The sequence below is a fragment of the Pseudophryne corroboree genome, chromosome 4 (genome assembly GCF_028390025.1).
Source record: "Pseudophryne corroboree isolate aPseCor3 chromosome 4, aPseCor3.hap2, whole genome shotgun sequence".
In the NCBI taxonomy this organism is placed as follows: Eukaryota; Metazoa; Chordata; class Amphibia; order Anura; family Myobatrachidae; genus Pseudophryne; species Pseudophryne corroboree.
This window is the reverse complement of record NC_086447.1, coordinates 496,793,083-496,820,549: the sequence shown is the minus strand read 5'-3', so window position 1 is coordinate 496,820,549 and position 27,467 is coordinate 496,793,083. Positions and strand designations below refer to the sequence as shown.

The following is a 27,467-nucleotide window of genomic DNA, read 5'->3' as shown; positions in this document are numbered from 1 at the left end:
GATCTATCCACATGATATTGGTGGAGCTTCAAACTAGGAGGACTGGAGATATTAAACCTCCTGTCCACCGGTCTCCCACCCTTTAGCTCAAGTACCTCCCCTACCGTTAAAGGGAATGGTACTAATCCTGATTTGCTATGGCCTTGAGGTACTTGAGAGCATACCCAACAATCTGTCTGATTTAACACATTACCCACTAAGGAGTGATAGTCACTCAATGGGTGCCGGTCCATGTTAATGTTAAAACTGGACTGACATTTCTTGATGCACCCATCCTCTACTACACTGTTACAGAGTCTACAGATACAGTTCTCTTTTCAGCTAACAATCCTTCACAATGTTTACAAATAACATGGCTGCTAGATCGTTTCCGGTACTCGCCTTTGCTCGGTGATTGTGTTGTTATTGGAAATTTACACCTCCGTCTCAGTCATCAGAAACCCATTCTGGATCCTTTCTCGACCTCACTGGTACTCTCACCGAAACAGACTGCTCTGGTCAACATCAGGGTCAACATGAAAACACGGATCACAGTCTCTTGAGGCGAGTCCATCTTACAGGAGGAGAAAAGGAGAAATTTGTAATGGGGGTACAGGAAAACAGTTTGAGGGGGAGAGAAACTTGTTACGATAATTAGTTCTCTAGTCTTGTTGTTCTTCTTGTTCTGCTGTCATCTCAAAGGTGCTGTCTCTCAGTCTTCCAACCGAACACTCTGGTGATACAATATTTCTTCCAAACCAGCGCTCTTTCTGTAAGGAGAATAAATCTTGCATTACCATTTGTCCAACTAATGTGTGACATACCATCTGTAATGTTATGAGAACATGAGAGAGAGAGAAAAAAACAACGAGAGAGAACCGTTCATATATATATGCATCACATAAATCAACAATAAACAACAACAGAAAAAACATTTTTCAAACATTTTTTTTTTCAGGAGAGAGAGAGAAAAAAAAACATTGTCAGATCTTCCGTTCACCATCAGGCTGTCACATCTACATGTCCAATTGTATCCTTGCATAGTCTCTCCCACCAGCATTTCCATACCTACACTCAGTGGCGGTTCTTGCCACGGGCAAGCAGGACTTTTGCCCGGGGCGCCGCCTTCCGGAGGGCGCCGCACCGTGGCAAGATCCGCCACTGCTGCCCGCTGTGTCCCCCGTCCGCCTCCGCTGCCCGCTGCCGTCCCCGTCCTCGGCGCCTCCTGTGAAGGGAACTAGACGCTATGCGTCTAGTTTCCCTTCGTGGAGAGTAACTGCTGAGCGGTGCGCGATGACGTCATCGCGCACCGCACAGCAAAGGTCCTCTCCACGAAGGGAACTAGACGCATAGCGTCTAGTTTCTCTTCGTGGAGAGGACCTTTTGCTGTGCGGTGCGCGATGACGTCATCGCGCACCGCTCAGCATTCAAGCGGCGCTTTCAATGTACAGGGGGCGTGACTCACCACGCCCCCTGTATTAGGCCACGCCCCTTTCCTGCCCGGGGCGCTCTGCGCCCTTGAACCGGCCCTGCCTACACTCTATCTGGCCAGGATACATCGATGCTGGCAGGTCATACTGGGGTTTGGTAGACTTCTGCAAGGACCAAATAGCTATGTGATATTCGGGTCCTGCCGATGAACTTCAGAGATGGGGAAAAGAACATTTTACAGATAAATTACAACGTCTACCCGGCCGTCCTTGTGCCTGCAAGGAACTGACCTCCCATTTCATTAACTGTAACCTCAGGCTTACTATCAGTCCTAATGATCACCTTGATTTGATTACCTTTCCTGATTGCATGTTACAGGTGCGGCCCAAACTCCTTCCTATGTGATCTCTGATTACAATTTGGTGTGTCATAACTTTGCTCATTTTCATGTCTAGGGGGTTTATATGAATTTGGTCTACTTCTTGATCTACAATCTCTTGCAAAATGACCTTCCTTCTGGCAATTATAACACCTTTTCACCTTTGACTTACCCACAGGGATCTGGGGCTTCTTTGTTTCCCTGTGCTTGATGATGTTTTGCTCATGCCCAACAGCGGAGTTCCTTAATGCAGTTACTGGGTTATTTCTCCAGTTAGGTAGAGAGGCTTGTATACTCGTTCTTAATACTTCCTTTAAACCATTTATTAACACCTAAACTGCTACTTTCCTGTAGTGTACATTTGTTTTAATATATTGTGTTCACCCTGACAGGATTAAATTCAATTACATCACCTTGTGTTGGTCTTACAATATGGGGTACATTTGTTTGTGCGTGATATATAACACCGTACGTACCTGTGGACACGACCTCACCTGACCCTCCGTTAGGGGGTTTGATTACTGCCTTTACCGATTTGGTCACGTCCACCTGGATGTCTGGTAGGCTGGCTGCTGGAAGAGGTGCCGATATCGTGCTGGGCTCACTTTCTTGCTGGTAATCCTGAGGGAAGTTTAACATGGGGTGCGACTTGCACAGGTTAACATTTGTAATTTTGACACTTTCATTTTTATAAACATTATTACATTTGTTACTTTCATTCTTAATACAGTTACTAAGTGCATTTTTATCGTACAACATTGTGCCATTTCTCTGCAACCATAATCCTCTCCATTGCCATGTCTCTCCTCCCAAGATGAGAGTCAGATATGTCAGTTAAACTTCTTTGCCTTTCACTTTCCTGTTGCCACAATTTTAAATAACCATAATGTTTGATCCGTCTCTTTGCAGATTTAATGAGACATATCCTTCTCCTTAGGTTCTGTAACACATCTGGGCTAAAGCTGCCTACTCTTGGGAACTTCTCCCCGTCATGTACAGTCATTCTTTCCCATTCATCACATAAAACCTCTGTGTGAGAACCGTATTTTTCACACATTACATACCTTGCCGACCCGATTGGTCGGTTTACTGAATCAACCCGAACCGAGGTTGATCGCCCCCTACCTGAACAACTGGCCCCCATAACTTGCAGGTGTTGCTTTCACTACCTCTGACCTTCAATCAGGGTCTTCAGCGAACCCTTACAAAAACCAAGATGTTCAGGATAGGCCGACGGTGGCGGTTTACCGAGTACCCCACTCACTCGCCCACGCCGACCAATACGCCCACACACTGCCTTAGCGCTGGCGTACTCGACCCAGGGCCCCTATGAACCTTTGTTTACTGGAACATGCGAGTGTGATCCGCAGAGCATTAACCCTTTCCAGTAACTGTTGGTTGTTGGATAATTCCTGAGTGACCAGCGAACTTCCCTTAAAAAATAAAAAATTACACAAATCACGTTAGAATGTACAAATAGCGTTTATGACCCCTTCCGTACGCAAATGGTACTGGGTCAGATTACTAACTAATGCACACAATTACGTGCGTTACAATCGTTCAGCACATAAGCAACTAATCTTATGTGCGGAGCGACCAGTGGAATCGACATTCAGCAGCTGCGAATTCCTTCAGCCTGAGCTTTATGGCTTATATGGGTTCCGCACCAACCCTTCCTGGTGTTGGGCTACTTGTCTCTATTTATAGCGGACTTCCTTGTCTGCTGTACCTGGACCTCCTGGTCTGTGCTACAGTATGACCTCCTGGTCTGCTATTCTCTAATGCTCTTTGTATATTTAACAAGGGATGCCTCCCTAGCCACCGTGCATGTCACTTACATGTATGTAATTCACGAGAACTCGATGATTTCTGTGGTTCAATCCCAAAAAATTGTAGAAACTTATATATACAAACACTCACTCACCACATGTACACTTTACTTTTGTTTCTATTTCTATTTCTGCGCAGAAATTTCTTTCCTTTAGACCAGATGAGTCGCAAATTGGAGAAGGATCTATTAGCTTAAATTTCGGACACTAAAATTGACTTGCGCTACTTATCGCGTTGCCACCTTTTCACCTATTTAAAAATAACACTATAGTGTGATTTGAGTTACGTGGGCGTACCCAGACGCTCCGTTGCGTAATATACGCTGCGTGCGTCGGCCTTTACGTTGCGTACACTAGTCTAACCCTTTTGTTAGAAACACGTGTATGCCAGCCAGATATGTCCACAGAAATACAATTAACACGTTTATCAATGTGAATGATCTTTAACTGTAATCATTCACTATACACCACCCAAATCTCCCTTGTATTCTTAGGCGAGACTGTGTGCGTGCTTTTTACAAATTACCCCTTAATGTATTACTTCTATTCTTTAACTACTAATAGCAACAAATCTTTCTTAGCACGTTATCAATGCAAATGGCAAACAGGAAGGTGAGATGTGAAAACTACACAAATGAACATGCAATTCTAAATTTAATCTAATAACATACATTGATGTAAGCACACGCATATAGATATTACATATAAGTACCAATCACTATTACTTATGATTGACTATGATATAGATTAAATAAATGCATTAAAAAAAAAACTCATTAAATTATGATTTCTTTTTGACAGTGGATGGATGATTATTTCCTGAGTCAACTGAAAATCAGCCGCTTAGGGAAAGAAAAAAAATGTGACCTTCCCAAAATGGCCGCTGCTCCTCCCCCTTTCACCTCCATGAGGGTCACACAAAATGGTGGACAGACCATGCGGCCTCTTGTCACAAAGAAAGTCATCATTCAAACTCCTAAAGTTATTCTAGGCCTGAGTTTTAAAAAAAAAACTATATCAAGGCTATGCAGCAACTTTTAAATGTACTTTTAAACCTACTTAAACAGATAAACCATCCAATCTGCGTGTGTAGTTGGCACCAAATAGAAATAAAAACCAGATTTACAAAGACAATAACGTACTGTTCTTACCTTCCAGTTCCCGAATTCCCTCAGCACTCCTTACTAAGTGAAGCAGGCGCTTATCTGGTCAGCACTGCGAGGGATAGCACCTTCCCGCCTTTTGCTGATCGATAATGTCTGCTAAAGTTACCTAGTGCAGATATGTGAAGACCGGAGGAGCCCTCACTTCACAATGTCTATAATATTTGTCCTATTAAAAACACGTTAAAGGTTAAAGAACACAGTACGCAATTGGCGCAAAAAGTACCGCAAGGGTACGCCCTTAACTATACCTTAAGGAATGTACTTATACTGTAAACATTTGTGCAGTGATAATGTGTAGATGTAATGCAGTGTAACCTTGTTAGCTTAAAAGCTGTATGAGCGACTATGACGCTCTGAGAACCTTTATGCATTTATAATAATCAATCAAATACCGGTCTAAGGTTCTAACGCCTTTAGTGAGAGAATGAACGTTCAATTGCAAAAGAATAATACAATACAAGTTATACACTACCAAGATAACATAAAATACCTAACCAAGTAACTACACATAAAATACAATAAAGACACAAGTACGTTTAAGGGGGAGTGGAGAGAGAGGGGGAGAGAGAATGTGGCTTACAATAACAATAAAGGCAATATGGTTATATGGCTGCAGAGAATCTTACACATGTGAGGAACAATCGCTGTGCAGTTAGTCAATGCTGAGAATCTTTGTGGAGAAAATACTTGAGCTTACCCAGGCTGCCTGTCCCTATATACACAACACCCAGCAACACAATTGTCCCTGCAATGCCGCATGGGGCAGAAGCTAGACTCCATTTTGGGAAAAACCTCCCATGATTCCAAAGACTGCAACACATGATTTAAAAGGGAATGCTAGCAGCCATTTTAGATTTGCAAGTCCAAACACATGGCACTCTCTGCTACACCACAATCACATAGCAGAAGACACAAGACTCCACTATATTCCAAAATGTCCAAGCCTCAACACAATGCATATGTGCTGATTTTACAATTCCAAACCACCTAACTCACCTTTCACAATTTCAAGCCAACACAGTATCTCAATAACCAGGTACCCACAAGTATCAGCCTGCTATTGCTACAAGCACATGACTACAGTAACAAAAGGAAGTATGTTTTGACTTCAAACCTTCAGCAAGATGTATCATGTAAAACTACTATAATCTGTTATAAATCACCATCCATAAATGTATACCAGGAAATGCTATGCTACAGATTGTCTACTGTTCCAATTCATTACAGATTTCATAGAGTATTATCACCAACACATAACAATCACACAACTGCACAAGCCTCATTAACCTTAAGCCATTTGTATCTCCACTAACTATTCAATACCAATCATTTCACAACTACTTTACCTCAAACACATATCTAAACTATTCTATGCCAATCAGCCATGTGAATTCTATACTTAGCCTTTCGCTTGGAGGTCAGTCCTGGTGATGATCCAGCCATGCTTCTGGGTGCAAGGTAGCTGTGTGAGTGAGTGAGTGTGCCCTGTGATTTCCAGTGGGTATCTCATACCTGCATTACAGCTGTGGGGGTGTGTCAACCACAGGAAGTGTGTGTCTTTCACAGAAAAATGTTGGGTGATGACTAACAAATTCCTGTCTTGTGGGAACCTATTGTGTGGCGAATACTGTCTCACTGTCCACTTTCAGTTGAGACAATGACATCTCAGCAATCATTCTTCTGGAGACAAATCCAGCCCCATTTCGTAAACACAGGTGTTGGCCCTCCTCATTGAGTCTCAAAGCTCAGTGTAATTAAAGGCTATTGTATTCCGTCTGCGGGACAGAAACTGACTATTCTTAGGTGTAATTTATTCGGAATACAATTAATCTTCAATTACTATTCCTGTGCTTAACTATGCATAAGAACACGTGAAGCCCTCCCAACATGAAAGCTATTGTTTGGGGAATCTCTAAGGTCAAAGAGCCATCTTGAGACCCACTGATACCTGTTGAACTCAGGGGAATATTAACTTATAAAATACATTATTTTGATTAAATATGCAGCGTGCACACACACATGAAGTGCATATATGTCAACTTGCAGCGTGATATTTTTCTGACTTTGACACATCCCTGTGGTGCACTTAAGTGGTGTGGTGTATATATAGTAGGAGGACATCCATTTAAGTGGTGCGTAGTATATATAGTAGGAGGACTGTGCATAATTTTGCTGACCGCCAGTATATAATATATAGCAGTACGGTACAGTAGGCCACTGCTCTACCTACCTCTGTGTCATCAAGTATACTATCCATCCATACCTGTGGTGCATTTTAGTAGTTGTGCGGTGTATATATAGTAGGAGGACAGTGCATAATTTTGCTGACTGCCAGTATATAATATATAGCAGTACGGTACAGTAGGCCACTGCTCTACCTACCTCTGTGTCGTCAAGTATACTATCCATCCATCCCTGTGGTACATTTAAGTGGTGCGGTGTATATATAGTAGGAGGACAGTGCATAATTTTGCTGATCACCAGTATATAATATATAGCAGTACGGTACAGTAGGCCACTGCTCTACCTACCTCTGTGTCGTCAAATATACTATCCATCCATACCTGTGGTGCATTTAAGTGGTGCGGTGTATATATAGTAGGAGCACAGTGCATAATTTTGCTGACCACCAGTATATAATATATAGCAGTACGGTACAATAGGCCACTGCTCTACCTACCTCTGTGTCGTCAAGTATACTATCCATCCATCCCTGTGGTGCATTTAAGTGGTGCGGTGTATATATTGTAGGAGGACAGTGCATCATTTTCTGACCGCCAGTATATAATATATAGCAGTACGGTACAGTAGGCCACTGCTCTACCTACCTCTGTGTCGTCAAGTATACTATCCATCCATACCTGTGGTGCATTTAAGTGGTGTGGAGTATATATAGTAGGAGGACAGTGCATAATTTTGCTGACCGCCAGTATATAATATATAGCAGTACCGTACAGTAGGCCACTGCTCTACCTACCTCTGTGTCGTCAAGTATACTATCCATCCATAACTGTGGTGCATTTTAGTTGTCATGCGCAGTATATATAGTAGTAGGCCATTGCTATTGATATATTACTGGCATATAATTCCACACATTAAAAAATGGAGAACAAAAATGTGGAGGGTAAAATAGGGAAAGATCAATATCCACTTCCACCTCGTGCTGAAGCTGCTGCCACTAGTCAGGGCTGAGACAATGAAATGCCATCAACGTCGTCTGCCAAGGCCGATGCCCAATGTCATAGTAGAGAGCATGTAAAATACAAAAAACAAAATTTCAGTAAAATGACCCACAAATCAAAATTAAAAGCGTCTGATGAGAAGCATAAACTTGCCAATATGCCATTTATGACACGGAGTGGCAAGGAACGGCTGAGGCCCTGTCCTATGTTCATGGCTAGTGGTTCAGCTTCACATGAGGATGGAAGCACTCTTCCTCCTGCTAGAAAACTTAAAAGAGTTAAGATGGCAAAAGCACAGCAAAGAACTGTGCGTTCTTCTAAATCACAAATCCCCAAGGAGAGTCCAATTGTATCGGTTGCGATGCCTGACCTTCCCAACACTGGACGGGAAGAGGTGGCGCCTTACACCATTTGCACGCCCCCTGCAAGTGCTGGAAGGAGCACCCGTAGTCCAGTTCCTGATAGTCAAATTGAAGATGTCACCGTTGAAGTACACCAGGATGAGGATATGGGTGTTGCTGGCGCTGGGGAGGAAATTGACAAGGAGGATTCTGATGGTGAGGTGGTTTGTTTAAGTCAGGCACCCGGGGAGACACCTGTTGTCCGTGGGACGAATATGGCCATTGACATGCCTGGTCAAATACAAAAAAAAATCACCTCTTCGGTGTGGAATTATTTCAACAGAAATGCGGACAACTGGTGTCAAGCCGTGTGTTGCCTTTGTCAAACTTTAATAAGTAGGGGTAAGGACGTTAACCACCTAGGAACATCCTCCCTTATACGTCACCTGGAGCGCATTCATCACAAGTCATTGACAAGTTCAAAAACTTTGGGTGACAGCGGAAGCAGTCCACTGCCAACTAAATCCCTTCCTCTTGTAACCAAGCTCCTGCAAACCACACCACCAACTCCCTCAGTGTCAATTTTCTCCTTAGACAGGAAAGCCAATAGTCCTGCAGGCCATATCCCCGTCAAGTTTGACGAGTCCTCTCCTGCCTGGGATTCCTCCGATGCATCCTTGAGTGTAATGCCTACTGCTGCTGGCGCTGCTGTTGTTGCTGCTGGGAGTCGATCGTCATCCCAGAGGGGAAGTCGGAAGACCACTTGTACTACTTCCAGTAAGCAATTGACTGTCCAACAGTCCTTTGCGAGGAAGATGAAATATCACAGCAGTCATCCTGCTGCAAAGCAGATAACTCAGTCCTTGGCAGCCTGGGTGGTGAAAAACGTGTTTCCGGTATCCACTGTTAATTCACAGGGAACTAGAGAATTGATTGAGGTACTGTGTCCCCGGTACCAAATACCATCTAGGTTCCACTTCTCTAGGCAGGCGATACCGAAAATGTACACAGACGTCAGAAAAAGAGTCACCAGTGTCCTAAAAAATGCAGTTGTACCCAATGTCCACTTAACCACGGACATGTGGACAAGTGGAGCAGGGCAGACTCAGGACTTTATGACTGTGACAGCCCACTGGGTAGATGTATTGCCTCCCACAGCAAGAACAGCAGCGGCGGCACCAGTAGCAGCATCTCGCAAACGCCAACTCGTTCCTAGGCAGGCTACGCTTTGTATAACCGCTTTCCATAAGAGGCACACAGCTGACAACCTCTTACGGAAACTGAGGAACATCATTGCAGATTGGCTTACCCCAATTGGACTCTCCTGGGGATTTGTGACATCGGACAACGCCAGCAATATTGTGCGTGCATTACATCTGGGCAAATTCCAGCACGTCCCATGTTTTGCACATACATTGAATTTGGTGGTGCAGAATTATTTGAAAAATGACAGGGGCGTGCAAGAGATGCTGTCGGTGGCCCGAAGAATTGCGGGCCACTTTCAGCATTTAGCCACTGCGTGCCGAAGACTGGAGCACCAGCAAACACTCCTGAACCTGCCCTGCCATCATCTGAAGCAAGAGGTGGTAACGAGGTGGAATTCAACCCTCTATATGCTTCAGAGGATGGAGGAGCAGCAAAAGGCCATTCAAGCCTATACAGCTACCTACAATATAGGCAAAGGAGGGGGAATGCACCTGACTCAAGCGCAGTGGAGAATGATTTCAACGTTGTGCAAGGTTCTGCAACCCTTTGAACTTGCCACACGTGAAGTCAGTTCAGACACTGCCAGCCTGAGTCAGGTCATTCCCCTCATCAGGCTTTTGCAGAAGAAGCTGGAGAGATTGAAGGAGGATCTAATACAGAGCGATTCCGCTAGGCATGTGGGACTTGTGGATGGAGCCCTTAATTCGCTTAACCAGGATTCACGGATGGTCAATCTGTTGAAATCAGAGCACTACATTTTGGCCACCGTGCTTGATCCTAGATTTAAAACCTACGTTGTATCTCTCTTTCCGTCAGACACAAATCTGCAGAGGTTCAAAGACCTGCTGGTGAGAAAATTGTCAAGTCAAGCGGAACGTGACCCGTCAACAGCTCCACCTTCACATTCTCCCGCAACTGGGGCTGTGAGGAAAAGGCTAAGAATTCTGAGCCCACTCGCTGGCGGTGATGCAGGGCAGTCTTGAGCGAGTGCTGACATCTGGTCCGGACTGAAGGACCTGCCAACGATTACTGACATGTCGTCTACTGTCACTGCATATGATTCTGTCACCATTGAAAGAACGGTGGAGGATTATATAAGTGACCGCATCCAAGTAGGCACGTCAGACAGTCCGTACGTATACTGGCAGGAAAAAGAGGCAATTTGGAGGCCATTGCACAAACTGGCTTTATTTTACCTAAGTTGCCCCCCCTCCAGTGTGTACTCCGAAAGAGTGTTTAGTGCAGCCGCTCACCTTGTCAGCAATCGGCGTACGAGGTTACTTCCAGAAAATGTGGAGAAGATGATGTTCATCAAAATGAATTAGAATCAATTCCTCCGTGGAGACATTTACCAGCAATTGCCTCCAGAAAGTACACAGGGACCTGAGATGGTGGATTCCAGTGGGGACGAATTAATAATCTGTGTGGAAGGGGATGTACAGAGTGAAAGGGGTGAGGAATCAGAGGGTGAGGAGGAGGTGGACATCTTGCCTCTGTAGAGCCAGTTTGTGCAAGGAGAGATTGATTGCTTCTTTTTTGGTGGGGGCCCAAACCAACCAGTCATTTCAGTCACAGTCGTGTGGCAGACCCTGTCGCTGAAATGATGGGTTTGTTAAAGTGTGCATGTCCTGTTTATACAACATAAGGGTGGGTGGGAGGGCCCAAGGACAATTCCATCTTGCACCTCTTTTTTCTTTCATTTATCTTTGCATCATGTGCTGTTTGGGGACTATTTTTTGAAGTGCCATCCTGTCTGACACTGCAGTGCCACTCCTAGATGGGCCAGGTGTTTGTGTCAGCCACTTGGGTCACTTAGCTTAGTCACACAGCTACCTCATTTCGCCTCTTTTTTTTCTTTGCATCATGTGCTGTTTGGGGACTATTTTTTTAATCTGCCATCCTGTCTGACACTGCAGTGCCACTCCTAGATGGGCCAGGTGTTTGTGTCGGCCACTTGGGTCGCTTAGCTTAGTCATCCAACGACCTCGGTGCAAATTTTAGGACTAAAAATAATATTGTGAGGTGTGAGGTGTTCAGAATAGACTGGAAATGAGTGGAAATTATGGTTATTGAGGTTAATAATACTATGGGATCAAAATGACCCCCAAATTCTATGATTTAAGCTGTTTTTGAGGGGTTTTTGTAAAAAAACACCCGAATCCAAAACACAACCGAATCCGACAAAAAATGTTCAGGGAGTTTTTGCCAAAACGCGTCTGAATCCAAAACACGGTCGTGGAACCGAATCCAAAACCAAAACACAAAACCCGATAAATGTCCGGTGCACATCACTAATTACTATACATACATATATACACTGCACCCCTTACATACATGCACTGCATTTCTACACACCATACATACACTGCACACCATACCTCCCCATCCGCGGCACCTCCGGACCCCCTACCCCACCCGCGAAAACACCGCACCTGTCCCTTCCCCCCCACACATTACCCCTGCAGCCGTCCCTCCCCCACCCACAGTGGGGAGTCAAAAGCAGAGCAGCATGAAAGAAATATCACTGTGGTAGTAGAAATAAGAAGACTAAGAAAAAACTATTTGTGTTCCCTAATGCACACTGAGTGAAAAATAATACTACATAATAATCAGAGAATACGGAGATCTTAGTTGCGTATATCTGCAGATATAGGTTTAAGCCCCCAGGCCGATCGGCAAGGCGTCTCCATCACTGGGGGTTCCTAATACTAGGTATGGGTCCGGGATGCAGGACCCCATCACGTCAGCACAGGTCGGCTACCCCAGGTCAGCACAATAAGAAGAGACTGATGAGAAAAGTGGGTGAATGGAAGACCAGAGAGTATAGGGATTGTAGTAGTCAATGTGGGAAACAGTAAGAAAGTTTTCCGGCCAGGTGAAGAATGTATTGGGTCCTTTCATTAAGTTGCTGATCCCTACAGTTCTTTTGTTCCTAGTTAGTAAAATCACCCTTTAATGTTTATTGATAAATAAATAAATGCATAAATAAAAATCCTTATTCCAGTTGTCAAGGCGACTTCAGGGCTGAGAGGAAGTATTCAAGGTAAGTGAATAGTTTCAACTATATTACAGCTAAATATATTACAAAGTAATATATTTAGCTTTTACAGGATATATTGTCAAGCTCTTCAAAGTAACAAGAGCACAATAAGAAAAGTGATTCATAGGATATACTATATCTAAGAGCATGCCATATAATCTTGTCTTTGATAGACTTTGAAATAGATAATTATTCCTTTATGTTCTATTTGTAAAGTGATAATATAATAGAGAGCTAATTGCATGTCAGTGAATGACTCACTAGCAGTGACCTGGGCACAAGAACTGTTATCTGAAGCTAGACTAGATAGATTGAGACAATACTCTGTACTCATGTAATGTTGATCTATGTGGGTGTGTATGCCATGGATGTCTAGGACATATATTTTTGTGTATTTTCTTACTAGATAATTATATACTGTACACACAGTATGTCCAATGATAAACTTTTATATGGAAATGTAAAAGATGCTTCTATGAAACAGTACCTCACACATAGTATATGACACCTAAAACATGTTTCAATACATCCACCATCACAATGATTTAAAGAGGAATAAAAAAAATGTAACAGTAAGAAGTTACTGTTGACTTTTAGGGATTGGTGTTGTTGATATAAAATGGACATGTCCAGATTTCAATGAGGACAGGGACATTTGGTATTTCTATGATGCCATAAAATGTTTAAAGACAATTTATGTTTTGGCCTCCACAAAGTAAACATTCTATAAAACATGCCTGGACACTATTCTTCAATGCATGTTTCTAGTATCTGATTCAGATTAATTGACCACTGAAAATCCAACACTCATATCTTCTATTGGGTTTTAGAAAATTCTGTGGGAAAAACACACCAAAAGAGCTGGCCTTTCTTGATCTTCGTATTTATAAATTTTATATTTTGAGTCTAATTCCATTCTTACTCAGACACATTGTAAACCTACAGATTGTAATGCCTATTTGCACATTAATAGTGAGCACCATCACATGTGGTTGGAAAATATACCTGTGGGTCAATTTAAATGCTTAAAGCGGAACTGTACTGATCCACAAGTTTTAGAGACTCAAATGGAAGAAATGTCTGATTGGTTGTAACCCTTTTCTCTAAACCTATCAGTTCTAAGTAAGGCAAGTGAAGTAGTGAAAAAAATTGACAGGAAAGAACTATTGAAAGAGAAAGAAAAGAGTGACTCCAGTGATAACCATTACAAATACGGAGGTTGCCATAGGAGGATAGAGAATATTTTTAAGGAAAATTGGCGGATTTTATTAGATGATCCAATATTAGGGAATCATCTTCCTCCTAAGCCACTATTTATATATAAAAAAGCGAAATCGATTAAAGATCATGTGGTGAGAAGTAGTTTGCATGAAAAAAAACGGAGGGAGAACATGCAATAAAGGCTTCCATAGATGTGGTCTATGTCTAATGTGTTGCACAACCACCAGGAAAGATGTAGTACGCAAAATTACGAAGTTTGAAATTAAAGGGAAAAAATATAAAATTAACGATTTCGTTACATGTTATTCTAGAAATGTCATCTACTTACTGGAATGTAGATGTGGCCTAGTTTATGTGGGAAAAACACCCAGACCCCTTAAGACTAGAGCAGCCGAACACATTTATAATATACGTAAGGGCTTAGAGACGCACCCCCTGTCAGATCACTTTAAGGTGAAACATATGTGAAGGACATATTGTTAGTTTTTTTTGGGTTGCAACAAATTAAGCCGCATTGGAAAAATAAGGATATAGAGACACGTTTAGCCCAATGTGAGATGCGATGTATTTTTGATTTGGATTCTTTGAAACCCAATGGACACAATGTAGACTTTGAGTTGAAATGGTTTTTAAAGTAATGATCTTGTTTTTAAAGTTATCATTTTGTTTATTAATTTTATATACCCTGTATTAATTCTTTTTTATGTTTTTTACCTTTCATGTACTCATCAATTGGAATCACTTTATTACAATCATGATTGCTTGCAACCCACCCTGGTAATAGGGATGGACTGGCTGGGAATACTTAGTACCACTAAGTTTGAGTGGGTTGCAGTACATTGTAAATGGCAAAGGAATTATGGTTCCCTCAAACAAGATGGCAGTTTATGCTTCAAAGATTGTGATATTGTGGAAGATGACAGTTTAACATCTCTGTCCGCCGGTAGGGATAAGCAGAGTGTGTATTAATGTATCCTGCCCGTGAAACGGAAGATCTGGAGGGACAGAGAGAGTTGATTTCTGTTGCTTAACAGTGCACCGGACTTAGGAAGTATCAGGTGGAATGCAAACACGTGACTTCCGGTTGACGAACCAGGAAGTTGCGGCGCCACTGATTCATTCACTCGATTGGAGCAATTACACTGTTATTAATAGGGTATATAAGGGGAAATGTGTTTGGACTCCTCATCCAGCTTGAAAAAGGTCAGTTAATGACCGAAACGCGTTGCTGCTGTGCGGAGGAGGACTGAAACGTGTGCCAGGTGTCGATGGACTTCATGCTGAATATGTCCAGTGCGGTGGGGCCAGGCTATTCAGCCTAGGACTACTTCAGCTACTTTTTCAAAAGCTAGCCCATTGCAATTACCAACTTTGGTGAGATACCATTGATATTTGAAAGAAGTCACCAAGGGTCAGCTGCTTTGGACCATTTACTCCTGAACACACACACTGCACTTTATATTTATATTGATGTTTTATTTCTATTTATTCATTCATGTATAGCACACGTGGATGTTTTGTGGCCTACCATTAAAATTGCTCATGTATTAAAATAATGCTTTGCTACTTGAACTTCATTTCCCCAATATGGGATGTATATATCTTTAAGGAGAGAGCGCCAGGAATCCTTTATTAATTCTTTCATTATCTATCTATAACTTGTGGGGAATTGGTGTTTCTCCCCCCCCCCCCCCCCCCAATATTGTATTCGGGCTGCACTGTCTTTTTCACTGCGCCTTGTTGTCAATACACGTTGTTTGTACCCATTTGTATTGGAAAAACACACCCTTTGAGCCATCGAGAAACCACCACCATTGGTTTTGCCCTACAAAATGCCCTATTTAAGATTTAGCAGTTTGATATTTAAAATGTAACCAGGAATTTGACTCAAAAGGTCAGGAAAAAAAGTGCCAGTAATGGCTCTGGCCAATGAGATTGTGTAAAGTGCTTGCAGTTTGAGCCATCTACCTGAAAAAAATGTGATAAGGCTATGCATTACACATACAATATGTATTAAGGTAGCAATTGGTACTATTTATATAGTATGTTTATTATCACTCTTTTGCATTACCAGCCAGATATAACAAAATGTTTCCAGGTGTCCACCCTGGGGCATACTGTACCACATGCATGTCAGAGATTGATTTAAAAAAAAAAACATACTGTATTTCACACTTTAATTCAACCTGCTGCTTACTTGCATCATTTGTCTTTACTCTAACAATTCTTTTTATATAAAAACTGACGAAAAACTCCACCCAGCATCACCTTATTATGAAGAAAATGCAGACATTAGCTGATTCCAAAACATTAAGCAGAAAAATAATAACCAAAATTGCAAATAGTTTTATTTCTTTGACAACAAAAGTAAATAGTCAGGAGCAGGACCGGCCCGCCCGTTACGCGGGGTACGCGTACGAGTAAGGCGCCACAGTGAGGAAGGCGCCGGCAGCCTGCACCACAGCCGCTCCGTCAAGCCGCACTTCTAGGCTGCTGTCTGACTCCTGCCCAGTCCGCCCGCCCGCGCTCCCGTCCGCCCGCGCTCCCGCCCGTGCTGTCAGTGTCTCTCTCCTCTTGCGGGCCGTAACTGCGGCCATACTAAGGTGGCCGCCCAAACACGCGGCTCTGTCTGTCTGAGGCTGCATGTTCCTGAGCTGCTACTACACACATCTCATCTCACGATATTTCCACTTTCACTTTCTTAGTTCTACCTCTAACCTGCTGCACCTTATTTCACCTATGGTATCCCCCTCTTACTCTCACCTAGAGAATTCTCTTGTGCCCTCTACCAACTTATGAAATTTCCTACCATACAGTACCTGACCAGTCTTTTCTACAGACTTCAAATACATAGATAATTGTTAGAAAGAGAGAGAGAGAAAGCAAGAGAGCAAGCTTTAAACTCCCCCTCTTGTGTCTCAATAAATACCTGGCGCATTGTGTATAACGTGCTCTACCTGGCGCATTGTGTATAACGTGATGCACCTGGCGCATTGTGTATAACGTGCTGCACCTGTGCTGTGCCCCCTCCCTCCTGAGCTGTCTTCCTATGGGGCGTGGGGTGCGCTGCCTGTGGCTTGAGCCAGAGCCAGAGGAAAAGCCTGCCTGCATGCTGACTCTGGGCGCCGCCGCAAACACCAAGAGACTGACCTGCGCAACGGTGAGTGCATCTGCCCTGTGACCCCAGCAGCATGTGTACCCGCACTGCAGCAGGCTGTGTGGGGTGGTGGATGGGCGTGCTGTAGGGGGTTCCAGCATTGCTGTTTGCGGTGGACGACTGAGGGGCTGAGGCTACACTGTGTATAACGTGCTCTACCTGGTGCATTGTGTATAACGTGCTCTACCTGGCGCATTGTGTATAACGTGCTCTACCTGGCGCATTGTGTATAACGTGCTGCACCTGGCGCATTGTGTATAATGTGCTCTACCTGGCGCAATGTGTATAACGTGCTCTACCTGGTGCATTGTGTATAACGTGCTCTACCTGGCGCATTGTGTATAACGTGCTCTACCTGGCGCATTGTGTATAACGTGCTCTACCTGGTGCAGTGTGTATAATGTGCTCTACCTGGTGCATTGTGTATAACGTGCTCTACCTGGCGCAATGTGTATAACGTGCCATATCTGGCGCAATACGTATAACGTGCTCTATCTGGCGCAGTGTGTATAGGAGGTTCTACCTGGCGCAGTGTGTATAGGAGGTTCTATTTGGTGCAATGTGTTTAAGCGGCACTACTGTGTGGTGTAATGTGAATTGGCAGTATTATGTGGCCACGCCCCTTTCCCATGAAGCCACACCCCTGATTTTTGAAGCACGCCTTCGGCGCGCACTGTCTATTCTTTGCTGTCTGGGAGGTGGAGCACCAATTCACTTTCTGATAAAGGGCACTAAAATGTCTAGTTACAGCTCTGGTGCAGGGTGTCCTGCATGCTACACAGCCCGGCAGCATTGTCACAACCCTCCTCCCCTTGCAACACTTTTGTAGTGTCCAAATCAAGTTTCTATTTTTATATTTTAATAATTAATAAGATTAATAAGAATCTTCATTCCGATGGGACCCAGAAAAGGACAGGTAGGACCCCAATTTTAAAAAGTGAGGGTTCCCTGGGACCCACTTTTTTTTGGGCTCAGCGTGATCACTGCTCCCTGTCACCCCAGCCTTCCCTGTGACCCACTATCTCCCTGTCACCCCAGCCTCCTCAGTCACCCACTACCTCCATCACCTCTGCCACCCAGTCATGCAGGTTCTATTGTGTGGCCACGCCCCTTCCTTGTGAGACCACACCTCTTTTAATATTTTAATATTAGCGCCTTGAGTCCTGTTGGAGAAAGAGCGCTATATAAATAAAATTATTATTATTATTATTATTATCCCATCAAGGGGCGCTAAATTCTAAATTCGCTTACCGAAAAAATTTAGCTTGGGCCGGCCCTGGTCAGGAGAACAGAATTGCTGTAGTCTTTGATTCTTCCACCAGTACAGTGGGAGAAGTAACCCCTTTCAGTCCTAACATACAGCTTTACAATTAAAGTGCCTTTCCCTGGTGCCATATAATTAAATGTTGTTAATAATAATAATAATAATAATACTCTGATTAACAGATGCAGATGCTGGGGGAAATAACAGCTTGGATCTCTTATAAGCTTTCTGGAATTACCATTAATAGTGGAAAGGAACCCAGCAGCAACTTTGACATAATGGCCCTCATTCCGAGTTGTTCGCTCGCTAGCTGTTTTTAGCAGCCGTGCAAACGCTAAGCTGCCGCCCTCTGGGAGTGTATCTTAGCTTAGCTGAAGTGCGAACGAAAGGATCGCAGATAAGCTGCAAAATATTTTTGAGCAGTTTCAGAGTAGCTTCAGACCTACTCAGTGCTTGCGATCACTTCAGACCATTCAGTTCCTGGTTTGACGTCACAAACACGCCTTGCATTCGGCCAGCCACGCCTGCGTTTTTCCAGGCACGCCTGCATTTTTTCAAACACTCCCTGAAAATGGTCAGTTGACACCCAGAAACGCCCCCATCCTGACAATCACTCTGCGGCCAGCAGTGCGACTGAAAAGCTTTGCTAGACCTTGTGTAAAAAAACATCGGCTGTTGTGAAAGTACGTTGCGCATGCGCATTGCGCCGCATACGCATGCGCAGAAGTGCCGCTTTTTTGCCTAATTGCTGCGCTGCGAACGAAAACAGCTAGCGAACAACTCGGAAAGACCACCAATAGTCTATCAATGGGTACATTCCAGAGGAGGGGTCAATACTGAGGCTTCTGTATATGATCTTTGTGAAAGTTTTTCTTCAGTATCTCTGCTTGTAACTAATTACCTTTTTGGGGGTCAATAAACTTTCAAATGGATGAGATAATGCACTTGACAATGCAATCTCTTGAAATTCATAATCTTTTTTTTTTTTCTTCATATTATGGTGAACCATTATTAAGGAGCCCCAAATTAAAGTTACTAAACTTGTTTCTCAAGACAAAGCTGACTGAAAGCTTTTGCAGAAGATCTTAAGCAGAGATCCCTTCATACCAGTGGATTCAAGCTGTCAAAAGAGAAGACCATTGGGTGTTACCAATACACCAGAATAATAGCAAATAACCAAATGATACAAGGGTCATTATTACAACTGATCTATACAAATGGAAGTGATTCATCTCAATTCTTATGTGAATGGGAAATATAACATCTCAGATATTAGTTAAGACTAATTCACTTTCTCTGTCTGTTCATTTGAAGTTGATAAGCTTATAAGAAGTTTAAAGTAATCCCCAACATTGTAAAAAATGATCTCCAGAACCAAGCAATGAACTGTGAACTGTATGTCAGAAACTACTGGTAGGAATGCAATGCAATTTAAATATATGTTTGACAAACAATACAGGTAACTTGGTAAGACCAGGAAAAGGAATAACATTTGCAATTTTACTATATTTGTTAACAACTAACCAAATAGTATTATATCCACTAGACAAGGGTAACAGGACTCTAGGCGTTTTACAGAACTTAAAAACAATGCACATATACAAAAGATTTATGTAATACAGAAAAAGACAAGCCACACTGACATAAAAAAAGAGAAAATCTAGAGCGCAGAGTAAGCATGATACAGGATTGGTGTAGGCATTTTGGGCAATAACTTTCATGGGTTGTGTATTCCACCCTCACAGGCACCATGTGAGGCAGCCATCTTAGGCAAACTACGTAAGATTTCCCTGGGTATAATAGTCTACTCCTAAAAGTGATGACACAAAATGGGTAGCATGATTGCAGCATCCTAATGCTCAGAGAACGGTCCCAACAAAACAGTCCAGTCCATGTATTTTTTATCACATCCACAAATGTACCAGATAAGGCAGCCATGTTTGGCGCAATATGAAGGTTACACTGTGGGAGGTAAGCCATACAAGGGCCCAATGCATATACGGGAAAAGTGACACTTGTGTAGTGTCAGCCTGCTATCTGAGCCCAAACATACCTTGCTGAGTCCCCCTCCAAGTCTCTGGCAGCTGGGGCACCCTCTTCCCGCATCATGGTCCACTTACCAACTGTGTGCATTTAGCTACGGGAGCGTGTGTATGCATACTCATGCGAATGCCACGGCATGCCGGAACACATCTGTACATGTCTGCACCTAGCAGCATTGATGTAATGCTGCTGCTGCCTGTAGGAAGAAATATGCCAATTACAAGGGAAAATAAAGAATCAACTCTTAAATGAGTAACCCATGGGGGTTTCTGCAGGACTACAGACAGTATAAATCTTACAGCCTGATGGGTGATTTGCACTTGTAAACAGTATTATAGGGAAAACGCAGGCACTGGGGCACAATACAGTACATATGGAGGAGGGGTGTCAGTAATGAATTTATGTGTCTTTAATATTTCCATTACAAGGAGACTATAGGTACCAGTGGGCACTTAGTGCCACACATGCTGGTACTTGCTGTTCTCCAAGTACCAGAATGTGGGACAGGCTTCCTGGGCCCTTTAGTTCAACTGTAAAAGACAATATTATTGTTTACACAATACAAGCTATCAACTCAACATCCACAGCCCAGGGGTTCTGGGGATAGCTTTGGCCTTTAGCCCAGGCCTTGAGTGCCCTGGTCCCCTTTTTTTGGGGAGTCTCCACTTCCCCAGGAAAATCCAGGCCTAGGCTGACTAGTTGGGGAGGTTAGGGTGACCCCGTCAAGTGACATTACCCCCCTGCTAGTAAACCCGGTGTTGGTTTTATGAATATGGGGGACATCTACACATTCCCCCCTATTTTAGAACTAGAGCTGCCATTAAGAGCACAGTGTTGGTTTATTAAATATAGAGGACACATACGCATTTTGTTTCCTGTAATCTTTAAACCAGGGCGACTCAAAGAGCACAGAGATGGTTGTGTTTGGGGTAAGGGACGCCACACTGTTTTTAATCCTAATTCTTCACTATTAAGAGATGTGTTCATTGTAGTTCCTTGTCAGAATTCAAGGTGTGGCGGTTCTCCAGATACACCAATCTGAGAATGAGGCCTGTGACTCCTTACTGATTACCTCAGTGCATATGGTAAATCAACGGTAACTTCCACCAGCAGAAGAAGAACCTTTTGGATCAAGCTCAGGGTGAGCTCTTGTTCTCAAACCCAAACACAATTATTAATACGTAAAAATTAGGTAACAAGAGCTTCTCGAGGCTTAGGTGTGTAAACACAGATTCCAGAACTAAGATTAAGATTTTTAATCCAAGTCAAAACATCAAAAATATCAAACCTTATAGTTACAGAAAAAGAAAGGTTGCAAGAATATAATAGTTTTAAATAGTCACACAAGTAAATACAATTTAAAAAAATAAAATAGGGGGAAAAAAGGGACAACGTTCATATCATCTAGGCAGGGTTGAATGCTGAGTGAGATGAAATCTTCCCTGGTAGGTATGTTTCATCATGATCATCTAGATCCCTTCATGACAATAAACAACTTGCAGCCAGATCTTCCCGTATTTAAACCCACTGCAGGCCCCCTCTCGTCCATCTGTCCCATCCCCCTTTCCCCCCCTGGAAGCATTTTAAACCTCCAGAGTGGAGACCAGACCAGAGTGGAGTGGTTCTCAGCTTACACTGTGGGGGTTTCTCAGCCATCTTATCAGGGCTGATAATTTCATCTTTTATGGCTTGCTTTAAAGCTCTGGGCACGATTTTATAAACAGCTTGGGTGAGGGTTTACAACATTGTCTCAGGAAGAAAAGGTCACATCTGGGTAGACAGTGTGTCTTCCCTAAACTGCAGATTTGATCCCTGCTGTGTTTATTCACAGATTCCTGTCCAACACACAGGATTCTAGGACTGATTGGCATCTGTCGCTGGACTTCTGGTGGTTATGAGCACATTCCAGCAGAACAATTAACGTTCTACCATTTGACATGCAAAGACATTTAACTGGTATAATACATTGGTATATCAATACATCAATCCGAAAAATAAATTTTTTAGTCATGCCTAGTCTGATATAAAGCTGGGCACTGCAGTACTGTTATTGAGTTCAAGAGTAAAATGGGGGCTACAGATAGTAGTTAACTGGCAGGACCAGTAACTCCTCCCATCCAGATGACTGCCACATCGATACTGCTCCAAGGCAGATCCAAAGGTTGGGGACTGCTTTACTCTCACAGCCTGTCACTCAGCAGTGGGGGTCCACTATCACTATATCTCTACAATGCATCTCCAAACAGCCTTCATCAGTGTTAACACAGCAGCGCCAGTTCAGAGTTCTCTGACCATTACCTTAGACCTCACTGCCCAACTGTTGATCACTCTCACCTGTCACTTCCCTGACACTGGTCATGTGACCTGCTCCTGATCTCTTTCCCTTTGTATGGTGGCTGCTTCCTGCCTTTCCACCATTGGTGGGAAGTGTGAAATATGTAGATCCCTCTTCTCCTGTGTAGTTAATTAGGGGTGGACTCCATGTTACTCCCCTGAGTACACAGCATCGGTCATTACATTTCCATCACGTATATTAATATATATTAATATGGGTGTGTACCCCCATAATCTCTGGTGGGGTACCACATAAAATATCACTATAGAAGCAAAGTTAGGAAGGCTATCAACTGGGTAATGATCCTCTGCTCTGTGATCCTCCAACCTCCATCTCTCATTGCCACCTCCTTATATCTTTTAATGCCCTATCCATGTTTTTCTCGCTCCTATTCCATATGTCTCTCTTTGCTCCTTCCATAGTGCTTTCATTGATCCTTCCATATTTCTATCATCCCCTCCATAGCTCTGTCGCTGTTCCCACCATACCAGCGGAAAAAGCAGGATTTCAAGGTGGGGTTCTGGATATGTGCCATATTATATATATATATATATATATATATATATATATATATAGACAATGGTGGAGGTCCGGCACAGCCACCTAATCAAATTATACATTGGGTGCCCTCACAGAAGGGGATGAACAGCATAGAGGTGGTGCGGCACTCCAATGATTTACACACTGACAGCGAGGTAAAGTGCAACTTTACCTCGCTGTCAGTGTGTAAATCATTGGAGTGCCGCAGCACCTCTATGCTATATATATATATATATATATATATATATACCAATATCCATGAAGAACGGCACTGGCAGCATATATCAAATGAAGAAGACTGTATTAGTAAACGTTTCGGGGCTCATGCCCCGTCCTCAGTACCAGATACAATTAAACAGTTTAATTGTATCTGGTACTGAGGATGGGGCGTGAGCCCCTAAACGTTTACTAATACAGTCTTCTTCATTGGATATATGCTGCCAGTGCCGTTCTTCATGGATATTACTTTGTTTATACGTCCAGGCACGGAGCAAAGCTGATTCATTGTATTTGAGTGCCAGCTGGTATGGAACTTATATATATATATATATATATATATATATATATGGGAGTAGTATGGCTGACCGACGGTCTCCTGACCGCCGGTCAGCTTACCGACGCCGGGATCCCGGCAGCATACCGACGCCGGGATCCCGGCGGGGAGGGGCGAGTGCAGCAAGCCCCTTGCGGGCTCGCTGCGCTCGCCACGCTGCGGGCTCGGTGGCGACCTACGGTCGCCACGGGTTCTATTCCCACTCTATGGGTGTCGTGGACACCCACGAGTGGAAATAGTCCCTGTTGGTCGGCATGCCGACCATCGGGATAGTGGGGGTCGGGATGCTGGAGGAGGTCATGTGACCGTCGGTCTCCCGACAGTCGGTCACATGAATACCACCCTATATATATATATAGTCACTGTGGTCCCTAGGGAGGATATAGCACACTCCCAAATGCTGAAAGAACCAGGCGGCACTCTGGGGACTTCTGCAACAAATAGTGAAAATTTTTGTGAAAAATCACATGAATAAATGGCATAGCTTTGCCGACATTTCAGCGCCGCGCAGGGCGCTTTTTTCAAGGCTGTATGCTGTGAAAAGAACAAAGTCACACAGTGTTACCAATCTTACCTTTATGTGTCCCAACACCAATGTGGCCGTAGCACTGTGCAGCAGGAGCTGGCGTGGGGCCGTGCTTCCGGTGAGTTCCTGCTCGCGGTTTCCAGGAAGTGACGTCGTCTGGTAACCACGGCAACCTCGAGCGTCCCGGCCTCCGCTGGTAACCCGTTGGCGCTGACTGACTAAAGTGAAAACAGTTATGAAACATAAACAACAGTGTTCCTGGCTTGATCAATAGTGCATATTAACTCATGGGGCTTGTGCCTACTTATTATAAGTAGGCACAAGCCCCATGAGTTAATATGCACGGTGCTACGGCCACATTGGTGTTGGGACACATAAAGGTAAGATTGGTTACACTGTGTGACTTTGTTCTTTTCACAGCATACAGCCTTGAAAAAAGCGCTCTGCGCGGTGCTGAAACGTCGGCAAAGCTATGCCATTTATTCATGTAATTTTTCACTAAAATTTTCACTATTTGCTGCATCAGTCCCCAGAGTGCCGCCTGGTTCTTTCAGCATTTAGGAATGTGCTATATCCTCCCTAGGGACCACAGTGACTGTATAAATTCTCTTGGAAGGCACCGGGGCAGTTGACATATGCACGTTGGAGTGCCGACCATCATTGGTCTTTATATATATATGTGTGTGTGTGTGTGTGTGTGTGTGTGTGTGTGTGTGTGTGTGTGTGTGTGTGTGTGTACATATATGTATATATGACCGCAATCTGAAGGAGCTTCTGATGCATCCCGCAAGACAAACTGCCAATGGAGAAAGTGGTTGGCTAAATCAACAAAAGAGGGGCTGCGTAAAATGCCTGGGATGTGTCACATGCCGTTCCATGCTGGTTGGAGATAAGTTCCCGCACCCCTGAGTGGGAAGTCGATTAACATCAGATTTAGGCTACATTGCCGCCTTGACCATGTAATTTCTATGCTGATTTGCCCGTGTGGCCTTCCTTATGTGGGGATGACCACATGTACATTTAGAGAAAGGATGGCAAACCACCGTAGTTCGATCCATCAAGCACCGTTGACAGGGCTGCCAAGAAGTTGCCCAGCACTTCTTGGCAGCAGGACATCAAGTGGCCTAACTCATGTGCCGAATTATTGATTGGGTTCCAGTACCCAAAAGGGGTGGGGACCGATCACTCCTTTTAAAGAAATTGGAAGCAAGATGGATCCATAGATTGGGTTCGGTGGTACCAAATGGACTCAATGAATCTAATCCTTTAAAAAAAATTATACGTTGAGAGAGGGATACTTCCCTCCCTTTTTTTCTGTTTTTTTTTCTCTGTTTTTTTGCCATTTTGCCCCTTCTCACTATGTGCTGTTCTAGGCTGCCTTTTGGATACTCTGACCAGCACACACTTTACACACCAGTAGATGTATTTATGTGTGTATAACTACGTGAATTTAGATTGTGTAGCTTATTAATTATGCTATTAGAATAGTATATGTTTGTTTTTGTGTGTGTGTTTTTATATTTAGTCCGCACTGTGGCTGCTTTATGGTGGGTTAGGATGGACTTTTGTTATTTTATGGGAGAATTATTATATAGTTATATGAGATGTCATTAGTATGGATCTTTTTCGAGAATACCTAGGGTGTGCTCCTTGACTCCCCTATTAGTAGCCACAGGGTGGTGTTTAGCATGATTGGGGATTGTTTTTAACTGTATTTGATTGGCTCTATCACCGGAATTAGTAGTGTGCATTAATGTTGGCAGGTGAATTTTATTTATATGCCTTTATTTGTGGAGACTGTTATGTATAAATGATAATATATTGGATGGTAATTGCACTTATGTGCTTTGCCGTAATGAATAAGGTACATGTTGTCTACTGATAGCATTCCGCTTCGGGGAGGTTTCCTGTTTGTGTTTCACTTAACGCGGCCACACTTCCGCCCGGGCGACGCGTGCGGCTCACGGGCCGGAAGTAGTCACCGTTGCCTAGTAACGCTTGGCGAAAGGCGCCACTATTTCCCCTTTGCCCTGTTGATGTGAGCGTCTCATGGAATGGAGGGGCCGCGCGTGTGATCTTACTAGGAACCCCGAGGCGGGAGTACGTTGTTGTGTAGGTGAATTCCTTGCTGGATGACACCACGAATGCGCTCTGTACTATTTCCTTGTTTGGTGCTCATTAGGACAGGCTGCAGCCTGCGATGTATATTTTCATATGTAAAGTCGCATTGTTATGAGGTCATGAGGGGGCGTTTTTGGCGCCTTTTTCAATTAGTATTTGGTGTCTATAAAGCCAGTCAGGCATGACCACTTTTACTGCTGGATGCCTGGGATGATCTGTTGACTGATTTCATCATTTGCTGTGTATTTGCTGCATATAGCCTCCTGAGGAAGGCCCGCTGAGGGACGAAAGCGCTTGAGGATACTTTTCAAGTGGATTATGTAACGTATATCAAAATAAATAAGAACACTTTTTTCATATTTGCAAAATCTGGAGAGTGCCTCTGTTTACTTTTTATAATTACAATGTTCTGGCATTGGAGTGGACACCCCAGTCGTTTTTCTTTGAAGATGTGAGTGCGACCTTCACTGGATAGATATATATATATATATATATATATATATATATATATACAAGGTCTCGAACAGTGCGGCACTCCTGGTGGCTGAATAACTGGAGTCTACACAGCATGCTGAGGCGGCAATGTTTCAATGCCCTTTAATGCTCCATCGTCCACATTAAAGGGCATTGAAACGTTGCCGCTTCAGCACGCAGTAATGAGACTGTAATGGGAGAGCCGGTCTCAGTGGCTTTATATATATATATATATATATATATATATATAACGACGTGGAATGATGAGGCGGCACTCAGAGTCTTGAAACAGGTTAAAACTTGTAATAGTGCAAATCAACATTTCGGGGTCTCCCCCTTCGTCAGGATTAGTGCTTCACAACAAACAATGTGTTTAAATAGGACTTACCCCCAGTAAGAACATCCCCTCTAGCGTGTGCCGCTGGCCGCGCCATCCCGGCGTCCAGTCCATCATCACAAGCGTCTTAGCGGAAGTGACACGCCGGCGACAGGAGGCGTGTCCTCGGCAACGCTACCAGGCAACAGAGAAGCATGCAAACAACCTCAGAGGGACAGTGCCGTGAACATTACTGTTCAAGTCATATATTGTAAACATTTTATGTTATAAAATTACTTTGGGTCATAATTACATTGTCAAACCTAAAGTGCTCCTGTGGTGCAATGCCAGGTTAAACATATAT

General features: G+C 43.5%; 2 long non-coding RNA genes across 3 annotated transcripts in view; one reads left to right on the top strand and one right to left on the bottom strand.

The window, feature by feature from the left end:
• Positions 1 to 24,322, bottom strand: part of LOC134911543 (uncharacterized) — a 181,672-nt gene extending 157,350 nt beyond the window's left edge. Inside the window, exons 1-3 of one of the 2 annotated variants that reach the window (XR_010176655.1) lie at positions 24,241 to 24,322; positions 20,249 to 20,434; positions 15,813 to 19,315 (exon numbers count right to left, since the gene is read on the bottom strand). This is a non-coding gene — a long non-coding RNA (uncharacterized LOC134911543). Of the gene's footprint in view, positions 1 to 15,812; positions 19,316 to 20,248; positions 20,435 to 24,240 lie in introns of those variants that run through there. The other variant, XR_010176656.1, reaches the window with a different exon arrangement.
• LOC134911542 (uncharacterized) overlaps positions 24,262 to 27,467 on the top strand; it is a 65,821-nt gene continuing 62,615 nt past the window's right edge. Inside the window, exon 1 of the long non-coding RNA XR_010176654.1 lies at positions 24,262 to 24,572. This is a non-coding gene — a long non-coding RNA (uncharacterized LOC134911542). The remainder of the gene's footprint in view (positions 24,573 to 27,467) is intronic.